A 12,601-nucleotide genomic window follows, 5' to 3' on the forward strand; every position below is an offset into this window, starting at 1 on the left:
GATCGCATTAACCACGCATCAAGTTTTTGGCACCATTGCTGATGACTACGGCAATACATTGTGCTAACGGTAATTTTTTGATTTTCTTGGTAGACTCTCCTTTTCTGTGCACTGCTTTTCCTTAGGTAAGGGAAAAATCGGGCGTCGTATGAGCAAAGGAGAAAATCCTGAGCCCATCTACGACCCAGAGATCGAAAGAACGTTCCAAATAAGAAGAAGAATCAGCCGCCAACAAAAACAACAACAAGAGAAAGATCCAAACATGGCGGAAGAACCAAAAACTGGAGCACCAAATGTAAATGATATCATGGAAAATCCCATCCTATTGGCGAACGACCGCAATAGGCCCATCCGGGACTATGCATAACCCAACCTCTATGATTTCTCACCAGGAATCATGAGGTCAGCTCTTGACGGATCGAGGTTGGAAATTAAATCAGTGATGCTGTAGATGATCCAAACTGCCGGACAGTTTGGTGGTAGGCGTGGCGAGGATCCGCATGCCCACCTCTGGAGTTTCATGGAGATCTGCAATACGTTTGTGTTCCTAAACATCTCCACTGAGGAGGTTCGATTAACATTGTTCCCATTTTTGTTGTTTGACCAAGCACGAAAATGGGCTTATTCTCTCAAACCAAAGGAGATTACATCTTGGGAATAGGTAGTGGAGAAGTTCATGATGAAGTATTTCCCTCCGACAGAGAATGCCAGAAGGAGGAAGCTGATTACCAATTTTGAACAGGATATGGACGAATCGTTCAGTGATGCCTGGGCGAGGTTTAAGAGGTTGGTAAGAGATTGCCCGTATAACGGCTTACCAGATTGTTTACAAATGAAAATTTTCTACCACAGATTGAACCCTGCATCATAGACGGCTGCCAATGTGGCAGCAGCTGATGGTTTGCTCGACAAAATGTATGACGAGGTAAAAAATATACTTGATCGCATTTCAAAAAATCATGAGGACTGGAGAGAAAGCGATCAACGACTAAGAATTAAAGATAGTGACGCAAATAATGGGGCCATCGCATCCCTACAAACCCAAATGGACGTGATGATGAATCTAATACAAGGCATCACAATTAATAACACGGGAACACATAAAGGGCAAGTCAATGTAATCGCTCAAACAACCACGAGTTGTGTCACCTGTGGAGAGGCACACCCGATTGAAGAATGCCCAAGGAATCCGCAGTCAATATACTTCATAAAGAATAACCCTTTCTTCGATACGTACAACCCCAGGTGGAGAAACTATCCCAATTTCGTGTGGAAAAATCAACAACAAAGCTATCAACCTATGACGCAAAAGGAAGAGCCACCAGGATTTTTCCCGCGAACAAATGGTCAACTGCAAAATGAAGCTAGTAGTTCGCAAGCACTACAATCTTCATCTTTAAAGAGCTTGCTGAAGCAGTATATTGAGAAGAATGAATCAGTGCTTCAGAATCAAGTGACATTCATCCAAAATTTTGAAATTCAGATAGGACAGATTGCGGGCGAACTAAAAAATATACCGCAAGGAGCATTACCGAGCTCAACCGAGCTCCTTCACAACTTTGGGGGTACAGGAAAGGAACAGTGCCTAGCAGTCTCCTTGCTAAGCGAAAAAACGACAGTGAAAGTAGGGGATGAACCCATAATGACGAATTCGAATGAGGTGAAGACCAAGAACCCATTGACATATGATGTAGAAGAGCCTGAGAAGATGAACCCAGTAGTTGCACCCACCTACAAGCCTCTAGAACACGAGATAGAAGAAGTACAACTACCACCATTCCCGCAAAGATTTAAAAAGAAATAGAATGATGAAGAAAAGATCGCTGCAGTGGCAGTAACGCAAGGGTTACATACTATGGTCCCACAAAAAATGTGCAACCTAGGAAGCTTCACGATACCCTGCTTAATTGGAGGGATCTACATTGGTCAAGCACTATGCGATCTTAGGGCGAGTATAAACTTAATGTCGCTATCAATCTTCAAACGATTGAATATGGGAAAATTAAGGCCCACGACGGAGACTCTTCTGCTTGCGGACAGATCCCGAGGGAGAGTTGAAAGATGCCGCAGTCTCAATTGACAAATTCATCTTACTGGCAGGCTTCATCATTCTGGACTATAAAGCGAATAAAGATGCACCCATCATATTGGGACAACCATTCCTCTCGATCGATCGCTCTCAAGGAGGAGATCGTAATGAACGTCAATGGGAAAAAGCTCTGGATTGAGGCAAACGAGATCCCAGAAGACTGAAAAAAAAGAGAAAGTTGCCTTGGACGTAAAAAGCTCAGATTGAAATAAGCAGTCCATGCGTTACTATACGACTCAAACTCATCAGGGACGCAATTCTTTTGGAATATCATTTTTCCTATCAATGATTCATGAACTTTCGTTACCCTTCTTTCATCTGTTATCGTATATTTGTCTTTTTGCTTCTACAAAAAAAAAAATGGTGCCGCGATCGTGGTAAACGATTTTGCTAACTCTGTCTTTTATTTGTCCCTCTCAATGTTTTCTTTGCAACGATCATGGTGAACGATTGTGGAGGAGCTACACAAAAGACGCAACTAGTTTATTCCGCCACTGCAATCGAAGAGAGTAGTTCGCCACAAAGAAGGATGCGTTCACAAATAATGCGGGCGACAGAGCAAATTTGGGGGTTGTATCTTTCCTTGACTTTGTTTATTCCAAATTTTTCTCTATCACATATCATTTTAACTTTGATAATTTTATCATCGCATCCTCTTTAGTCGGCGCAATCATTTAATATTGATTAATTTAGTAAGTCACCGCATTGTTTTTTTTGCCAATTATGATTTCGATGATGAAACACATGCCTCTATTTTTTCGTATATACTAGAGTCAACTTAATTTTAGGACAATCATCTCATGAAATATTTCTAGAAGTTAGTGGTCCACCAGCTTTCTTTCAAACTGACTTTTTACCAAATTTTCTAAGAGCATCGCATGACTTCTTTCAATCTTTCAGCAATGAGGACATTGCTGCGTTTAAATTTGAGGGTGTGGTATTCATTGTCAACCTTGCTATTTTTAGATACTACCAAAAAAAAAAAATCATAACATTGCGAGCGGATCCTACTCGTAGTTAGATGTCCGCATGACACACATGGGGGCAAGCTAAAACGAAGGTAGGAATCGTGATTAACGCATAAATAAATGATCACAACTCCACTGCCAAATGAGCATGAGTTTAGACTGAGAAAGAGCGCCTTGCTTGTAATTTGATGTCCACATGACACACATGGGGGCAAGCCAAAACGAAGGCTAGGTACTCGAATCAGTGCAAGGTCATAGAAAATATATATATATATATCTAAAATATGCAAGGATAAAAATCATTTGAAAATACCCTAGTTGAAAAGGTTTTTTTTATATGAATAAATCATGCGATGTCCTAGAAACAAGGAAAGTATTTTTGAAGGTTAAACTTGAAGTTCCTAAATTTTAGAAATATTTTAAGAAGAGACCCGAATAAGAATTAAGGAGCTTTTGATACATAAGATTTGAATAAGGCAACCTTGAGAAATCTAGGGAAGAAGAAGGCGGTCGACTTTCTAGATAAAATCTTTAGCTTACACTTGAGGACAAGCATTGTTTTAAATTTGGGGTTGTGATAACGAGCAGAAATGCACGTTATTACAGCGCAAAGATAGAAAATATTGAAGGATTGCGATGGTAAAAATATATAAAATTGCGTCCAAAAGCATTAAGTTTATAACATTGCGATCGCATGCGTCCATCGCATTAAAAACAACTAACTTATGTATTTTGTGCAGAAAATGTGTTGGCACAAGGCGGAATTGCGATCCAAAGAAATTAATGTCCGAGCGCATTAAGAGATTGCGACTGCAAGGCTATGCGATCGTTTGTGTTCGCAAAAATCTACTAAAAAAGATGGCCGCATAGAGTCGGCGCATTAAGGTGAAAACTTAATAAATCATAATGGGACAGAAAGCTGATGACGATCGATTCCGAATTAAGTTGATATGCCATTAACGACACTGTAGCAAGTACACTCAACTTTTCGGTGACAATTATTCGGTGCATCAGATAGAAAATTAATGACATCCCATCAGTGCAATCATTTGAGAGAAAAAGCTCTTCACCCTAAAACCCTATAAATACCGAAGGCCACCTTCATTGAAGGAGTTCGGTTTTTCATTCTAGTTGAGCCATATAGTAGATAGTTAGCCTTTGTTCACAGTTTCCTTATACTTAGAAGGCGGAAGCGAGAGAAGGGAGAAGACGTCGGAAGATCGTTCTGTTCAGCTCGAGAGAGTGCCAGGGAGCGTGGAAAACAGAGAGAGGGCCGACTCTTGCGAAAGTAAGAATATCTTTTGAGCAGAGTAGAGAAGAACAGTGTAAAAGCCTTGGTAAGCAAGAAATTGCTACCAGGCTCTTTATCTCTATTTCACATTGTCATTTTGTATTTTGATTTCATATATAGAATGGAACTTGCATTTCTACATCTGTTCACTCTCTGTACAATACGCATGAGTAACTAAACGTTCGAATGGGTTGAGAAGTACTTAGCTAACATGAACTAAGATCTTCAATGCATGTGATCATCTTGTCTTATGTTGTGCCCATCACCCTTTTAGAGCTACTCGAGAGAGAGTCTAAAGAAAGACCCTAAGACTTGAGAGAGCTAGGTTAGAATCTAGACTTGAGAATGCAAGATTAGATCTGCATAAGCAAGAGATAGAAACTTAGAGATAAGTTCTGTTTTGCCAACATGCATCACATGCATCCTAGAATTAGGTTATGGTAGTATGCGGTCGCCTTGTGTATGTGTGTGCCATTCATCATCACATAGACAAGAATAGAGGCTTAGACATAAGTCCTATAGACATCATCGCATACATCGCATGCGTTCTAAATCTAGAAGCCACAACATTTGCATTGAGAGATGACTTGCTGTTGTATGTATGTAGCATGATCGCATAACATGAACGCAATCTTAGGAAGTTTTAGCTAAACCCTTTCTCAACCCGTTCCCTTGCATGCTCATTGTACTTTCGTATTATTAACTCTTTTCTCAAATCCGCCGCATAGACTTTATACTTTAAACAACATACCAACCAATGCATGGATTTATTTGTTACCGCAAAGCAATCAAAAATTACCATTGCATACTGTTTCCTTAGTCCCTGTGTTCGATCCTGGGCTTACCAGGCAACTCAGTAGGATTTATACTTCGATCTTGCTGAGAAAACTTGCATGCACAACGCATATTCCACATCGTATTCTACACCATTATTTCATCGCATTAACCACGCATGAACAGTCTAAGTTTTGTTATATGTAAACCTCTGCTCAAACATTTGTTACCGCATTCCTGATGAGTTGTCTTTAGCTTTTCGGCAAGAGCGCTGCTGCTCTCTAAGTTTGGGGGTGGCAGTGGTCCCAGAAGATGCGTCTATCACATTGCGATGCTATCTAAAAAAAATGGCGAGAATAAAAACTCCACTGTCAGCGCAAAAGGGGAAACTGAAGCTGATAAGAGTTAAGTTGTGAAAGGCACTTCCCCGTAGTTGGATACTTCGCATGACACCCCTGCAGGTAAGCCAAAACGAAACTAAGTGGCCATGATCAATGTATAAGAGCAACTTTTCTCTCTGGCGCAAGCCAAATTAAGCTAAGGCAAGAGTTAAGTTGAATATGGCATGCAACTGAAGTTGGCTGTCCGCATGCACCCATGGGGGCAAGCCAAAACGAAGAGCGTAACCAGGTTCAACGCCGCATTCTAATAATAATTCGCAAAGCTTTGAATTGTTTTAAATAAACGCATTGTTAAAAGCTAAAAGCAAAGTTGCTGAAAATGAGAAAAGTTTTTTAGCAGAGGCTTGTCGGATTTAAGCTTAGAAAAGAACTCTTTTAAGAAGTAGCCGAAGTTGAGGAGAGCGTTGCTGCCAAGGTTAGAGGTATGAGTAAATTATATTCTGAGCGGCTAGTTAGTGCAAAGGAAGCCAGAGGGTGAATTATGAATTTCTTAAGTATAAGGCATGCTTGAAGATAAGCATGATTCTAAGTTTGGGGGTGTGATGATGGGTATAAATGTATGTTATTATAGGCCTTTTATTTAGAATTATGAGAGCTGATAAGAAGAATATGTGGCGATTATCATAAGAATTCATGAGAAAGAGAGCTTGCGTCGATCAACATTGAAAATCTCGGCTAACCCACTATTATACGTTATTTTGCGTCCAAATGTCTATTTTTGTAGCTGACACAGGAATCGATCGCATGCGGTGATTCCCACCATTGCAAAGGTGATCACACACGTTCAATGCATGGATGTTGTGACCATTAACGGCATGCGTCCATTGCATAGAGGTTGCGGCTACGGGGTAATAACCATAATAGAGGAATGAACGCAAGGGCGGTGGAATGCGATGATACTTTGGGAACCAAGCATGAATGCATACATTGGGAGTATAAAAAGGTGATGTTGAAATTTCACCTAACACGCTGTTAGAAGCAGAGATCCAAAGCAGATCTATCATGGCGTTAGCAGCAGAAATTCAGAGAAGGACCATTGATGCTATCGACAATCGAGCTCTATAAATAGAAGCTTTAAAGTATAACTTGAAATGATCTGAGCTTCTACCTTAGGGCAGATCCTTGTGATCTAGATGAAAGTGTGAGAAGATATTCTTGAGAGTTCTTCATTCCTCCTACCATTCTGAATGACGATCGGAGCTTCGCCGGAGATAGATCTCGAGAGAGACTACTCCACCGCCCATCCATGGCACCACCGACAGCCTTGATACACATCTGATGGAAGCAAGACATTGCCCGTCTGGCCCCCTATATCTCTTTTATCTCTGTGTTGTATTACATTGTGGCTTAAGAGATTAATACATTTTGTGATCAATGCATTTCTCTATTTCCTTCGATTCCATCTTCATTTACTTCTTCTTATCATCCTTTACTTTCATTGCAATGACTAAGTAAGATTGCTAGAGTATCGCTGCTAGAGTATCACATACTTAATCATTCAGCATAAACATATGAAGCATGTAGCAAACCATCGAGAGGTGTGCGTTACGCGGGTATTGTGAGAAAATTCTTTTTGCTTAGTGTGAGGCTATAACAACGCTTGTCTATGAGCTAATCAGCGGCGACTAACTGCCTGAGAGGGTAAGTAGTGGAACGCATTAAGCAAAGTAAGCAGTGTTCCTAGAGATAGGAATAATCTTATGTCAACCATGCTTTATGTGATTACCTTGTCTTATGAGCACATCATTCATCATTTGAGCATACTTGAGAAAGTGATCTCAAAACCAAATCTAGGCTTGAGAGAGTTAGATTGGAACGCATAAGCAATAAGAGAAGCTTAGGAATAAGTTCTGTTTGTTATTACACAACGTATGCACCCTATAGATAGGATATGAAAGTATGCGGTCACATTGCATACGTCCAGAAGTAGAATACAATGGTATGCGTCACTTTGTTCATGTGTGGGAGCGAATGAGCAAGAATAGAGACTTAGACATAAGTCTTATCGACACTATCACATATGCATCGCATGTGTCTTAGTCAATTGTGTATAGCATTATCGCATAACTTGCACTGGCTGGGGTTACCCTTGCGATCAAGCTTATTGATGTGGTGAAGTCATCCCCTCCAGCATTTTATTTATTTTTCCATACACCTTATTACGCATTAACAGTTGTCGTGTCTCTAACTTTCATAGTCATACTTCCATTGCTTAATCTGTTTAGTTAGGAGTAGGAGTAGCACATAGCCCTTAAACTTCAATATTCTTTTATTCTTTTCCGCAATACATTACTTCATAACATTTAGCTACAAGTCCCTGAGTTCGACCTCGGATCATCACGAGAAACTTGCGATCTCGTTATACTTGGCGAGAGAGCAAGAAAACTTGTGGTAGGAACGCATGGTCATTAGACGCATATTGCATATCCCTTAGTCCAATGCATGACCAACGACGCATGGAGAACGAACAAAGAACGCATGTTCAAAAGAGAATTCAAAAGGATAATGCATAAAAGATAACAAGAAAAGAACCTTGGAGTAGAGTAACACTTGCGACCATACTTTAGAATTCATGCTGTCAAAGCCATACATTGAGTGATGGAGAGGATTCTTTCGTTAAAACTATGCACCGAGGAGAATTATTGTCGCACCTACAAGGAGAGAACGCACACCACCTCCAAGAAAGCAGTCGCAAATCCAAAATAACAATAATCAAAATAAACTAAACTAGAAAAGCAGGTTAAAGATAGGGTGGTCGTCACGTGCTTATAACTGCTTTCAGCTCATGCGACAGATAGCCTTTCTATCTCAGGGTCAATACTGGCTTTCGACGCATTGCCTACACTTCAAATATTGTTTGCAACTTGATCGCATAAGCTACAATACTCCCAAGGCAAACAAGGTGTCTGCGAAAACACAAAACTCAACAAACTATTAGCTGCCAAGTCCTCGACAACGGCGCCAAAAACTTAATGCGTGGAAAATGGAGTGAATAAATATATGCGTTCATCTTATGATATACGTTCGTTCTCCATGCGTCGCTGGTCATGTGTTGGACTAAGGGATATGCAATATGCGTCTAAGAATCTATGCGATGACCATGCATTCCTGCCACAAGTTTTCTTGCTCTCTCGCCAAGTATAACGAGATCACAAGTTTCTCAAGGTGATCCGAGGTCGAACTCAGGGACTTGTATATAAATGTTGTGAAGTGGTTTTTGCGGCGAAGAATAAAAGAATAATGAAGTTTAAGGGCTATGTGCTACTCCTACTCCTAACTATACAGATTAAGCAATGGAAGTATGACTATGAGAGTTGGTAAGGACACGACAACTGTTAACTAGTAATAGGATGCATGGAAAAATAGATAAAATGGTGGAGGGGATGACTTCACCGCATCAATAAGCTTGATCACAAGGGTAACCCTAGGTAGCACAAGTTATGCGATCATGCTATACACAATTGTCTAGGATGCATAAGATGCATATGCGGTAGTATCGATAGGACTTATATCTAAGTCTCTATTCTTGCTCATGCAATCTAACACATAAACAAGGTGACTGCATACCAACGTATCGTACTTCTGGACGTATGCGATGTGATCGCATACTATCATATCCTATCTATAGGGTGCATGCGATGTGTAATAGCAAATAGAACTTATGTCTAAGTCTCTACTCTTGCTTATGCGATCTAATCTAACTCTCTCAAGCCTAGATTTGGTCTTTAGACTACTCTCTCAAGTATGTCCAAATGATGAATGATGCACTCATAAGACAAAATAATCATATAAAGCATGGTTGAAATAAGATTATTCCTATCTCTAGGAACACTACTTACTTTGCTTAGTGAGTTCCACTACTTACCCTCTCAGGCAGTTAGTTGCCATTGATCAGCTCATAGACAAGCATTGCGGCCGCTCATAGACAAGTGTTGCTACAGCCTCACACTAAGCAAAGAGGATTTTCTCACAATACTCGCGCAACACACACCTCTCGGTGGTTTGATACTCTCGAGGTATGCGTTCATGCTTGGTTTCCGAAGTACTATCGCATTCCACCACCCTTGCGTTCATCCTTCTATTATGGTTATTACTCTGTAGCCGCAACCTCTATGCGATGGACGCATGCTGTTAATGGTCGCAACATCCATGCGCCGAATGTACGCGATCACCCTTGCGATGGACTGGGATTCACCGCATGCGACTGATTCCTGCAATAGCTACAAAAATAGACATTTGGACGCAGAATAATGCATAATAGAGGGTTAGCCAAGATTTTCAATGCTGATCAACGCGAGCTCACTTTTCACATGAATTCTTAGTATAATCACCGCATATTCTACTTGTCAGCCCTCATAATTCTAAATAAAAGGCTTATAATAACTTGCATTTCTACTAGTTATCAATAACCTAAATAGGTCTGTAGTATAAGGATTAAGGAGAGATACATGATCCTGGTGACATTATGGATACAGCCAGCTTTGTAGAGGTTTGCAAGTGGTGTAAACTACTACAGATGGTAGATCTTGTCCATTCATGTGGAGACGTGCGGTGGGGGTGTCCCATACAAAGAGTTTGTATAAGACTTGGACTACGAGATGACTAGACTCTGTATATAACGCCATTGATACTAGAGACTTACATCTCACCTAAACGACCATAGGTGACACGACCTCAATCCTAAGTGTTTTGGGAACTTCTGTCTTTGCAGCTGGTCCTTTTATTAGTATGGGTGAGAGGCCATCAAGTATTCTATATTTTTATTAATGGCATTGAGTAATCGATTATAATCAACCATCAGTAATGCATTGAGTAAATGCTAGTGAATGCTATCGAGTAATCAAGCATTGAGTAATCGAGTAAATTGATATTGAGTATAATCGAGTAAGGGTCATCGACCATCGAGTAATTACCAAAAAGGCCATCGAGTAAATGCTATCGGGTAATCAAACATTGAGTATCGAGTAAAGGATCATCGTGCATCGAGTATTGAGTTAAAGATAGAATGCTCTCTTTTTGCTGCAAAAACTCGATGCGTTGCAAGGCTTCAAATTTTGATGTGATTCATCCCATGCACCTTGCGCAATCAAGCGTCAGCACAACATTGCAACGTTAGCCTAACGCTTCTTAGATTTTCTACGATTTAGAGTTGCAACACTGGCCTTGGCGTTGTGACACTATGTCTGCAACTATAAGTAGTTTTCTTTCACTTTTGCTGAAAGAGGAAAGCACGATTTCGATGGAGGTTGGAATTTCTCTCTATATCAATTAGTCTCTATGGTAATTTTGTTTCCTACCTAGGTTAGATTTTGTTTTCTTTTTTATTGTAATCAATAACTTGTAATTCTTCATGAATTTGTTTATGGATTTGTGAAGTAATTCAATCTTGTTTCTATTTGAAGAGTTCTTGCAAATTCTTTTGAGTTTTCTACTTTTATTTATTATTAGCAATCTTAATTTGAGCATTCTTGAATCCATTTTTAATTCTTGAAGCATGTTGAATGATTTATAGCTTGAATTTGTCTAGCCTAGATGCTTAGTTTTGTCACATTCACTCATGATTCAATACGTTACTTTTAATATGTTCGATAGAATGTCTAGCCAAGATCACTAAGAGGCAATATTAATTGTGTGTTGAATGGCTGACTAACCTAGGATGCACTAATTACTAGATTTGGAGAAAATTCAGTTAATTGAGTAAGCTATCTTAACAATTAATCGACGCAATTGAATTCTAGAACTGAATGCTCGTGTTTTCTCTTCTATACGGCGGCTAAGGAACCCAATAGAGGTAGAAGCATGTAGATAGATTAGGGTTAGGGCTATCCTATCTTAATCGTTGACAGGACGCTTTCTTGACTAGGTTATGCTAGTTGTCCGCCATTGTAGAGACTAGTTTAATCTAGATTAAGTAAGTAGTTGCTTGCTTAATCGAATTATGAATTAAATTTGTAGAATTCAATAATATGAATTGCAATGAACTTCTAACTTAGATTAGAAGCAAGATTGTTCTAAACTTGGTTACAACTATCCTTTATCTTTTGATTTTTAGCATATTTCTTGTCTTAATCAAAACCCCTTGTTTTATAGCTTTCATAGTTAAGCTTGGTTAAGGAAAGGATTAAATAACATTTCCATATGGATCAACCTCTTACTTCCACTTTAACTACGAGTTAGTTAGGTTATTGTTCGAGCTTTATAAATGTTGTTTGTTTCGGGTTAGGTAGAACTAACGACATCTACTTAGCTGTCGGACAAAATGGCACAGTTTTCGGGGAAATGGCTAACCATTTAATTTTTTTTCTTAGTTAAACTTATCTAGCAAACTTTGAAACACCAAAAATATTTTCTTCTTTTTGTGTCTACTTGTCTTAATGGCGGATACGAACATCTATTTTGCACTTTGAGCAATGTATACAGGCTATAAAAAAGAACAAGAGGTAAGGGAATTTAATGCACTTAAGAGTGAAATAAATGAACTAACCTCTCTTTTCTGAGTTGTGCTTACTGAACAGATACACGTTTCGCATGGTCCTGAATACGAATACTACCCAACTTGGGACGAGCCCGCTCAAATTCCATCATCGATACTGTCTTCTTATACCAATATAGGTAATTTCTCAAAAAATTTAGTTGATGAACTTTTTAACTACTTTTCTGAGTTTGAACCATCGAGTTTCCAATAGAATGGTTTTATTATGGACATGAAGTCAGAGCCGACGTTCAAAATTTGTGTGACCTCGTTGCCCAGATTACCAATTCGGTTAGGAGAATCGAGGAGTCTTGGGAAGATACATTTTCTGAGAACACTGAGTTGAGCGGTGGAGGAATTTACATCGGCAATCCAGTCGAGCCATCGATTCTTCGAAATTTCTATCAAGGTAAGACATTTTATTTAGAAATGTGTGAACTTGCTATGGCTTTTCTGATTATGAGTAGGATTCAATTGAGTTTCACCTGGAGACTCAAGCCTCCATGCCAGTTGATGTCCATCAAACCCCTGAACTTGCACACTTCATGCTTACATTGGAGAACATGACACCAAAGATGATCTAATTGAGGAGTTTCCTTGGACCAA

General features: G+C 39.5%; 1 non-coding gene across 1 annotated transcript; it reads right to left on the bottom strand.

Moving 5' to 3' along the window:
* Positions 1–709: 709 nt before the first annotated feature.
* LOC120078847 lies at positions 710–816 on the bottom strand. The gene has a single exon (XR_005482128.1). It is a non-coding gene; the product is annotated as a small nucleolar RNA R71 (small nucleolar RNA).
* Positions 817–12,601: the final 11,785 nt, after the last annotated feature.

The sequence above is a fragment of the Benincasa hispida genome, chromosome 5 (assembly GCF_009727055.1).
Source record: "Benincasa hispida cultivar B227 chromosome 5, ASM972705v1, whole genome shotgun sequence".
NCBI classification, from domain to species: Eukaryota; Viridiplantae; Streptophyta; class Magnoliopsida; order Cucurbitales; family Cucurbitaceae; genus Benincasa; species Benincasa hispida.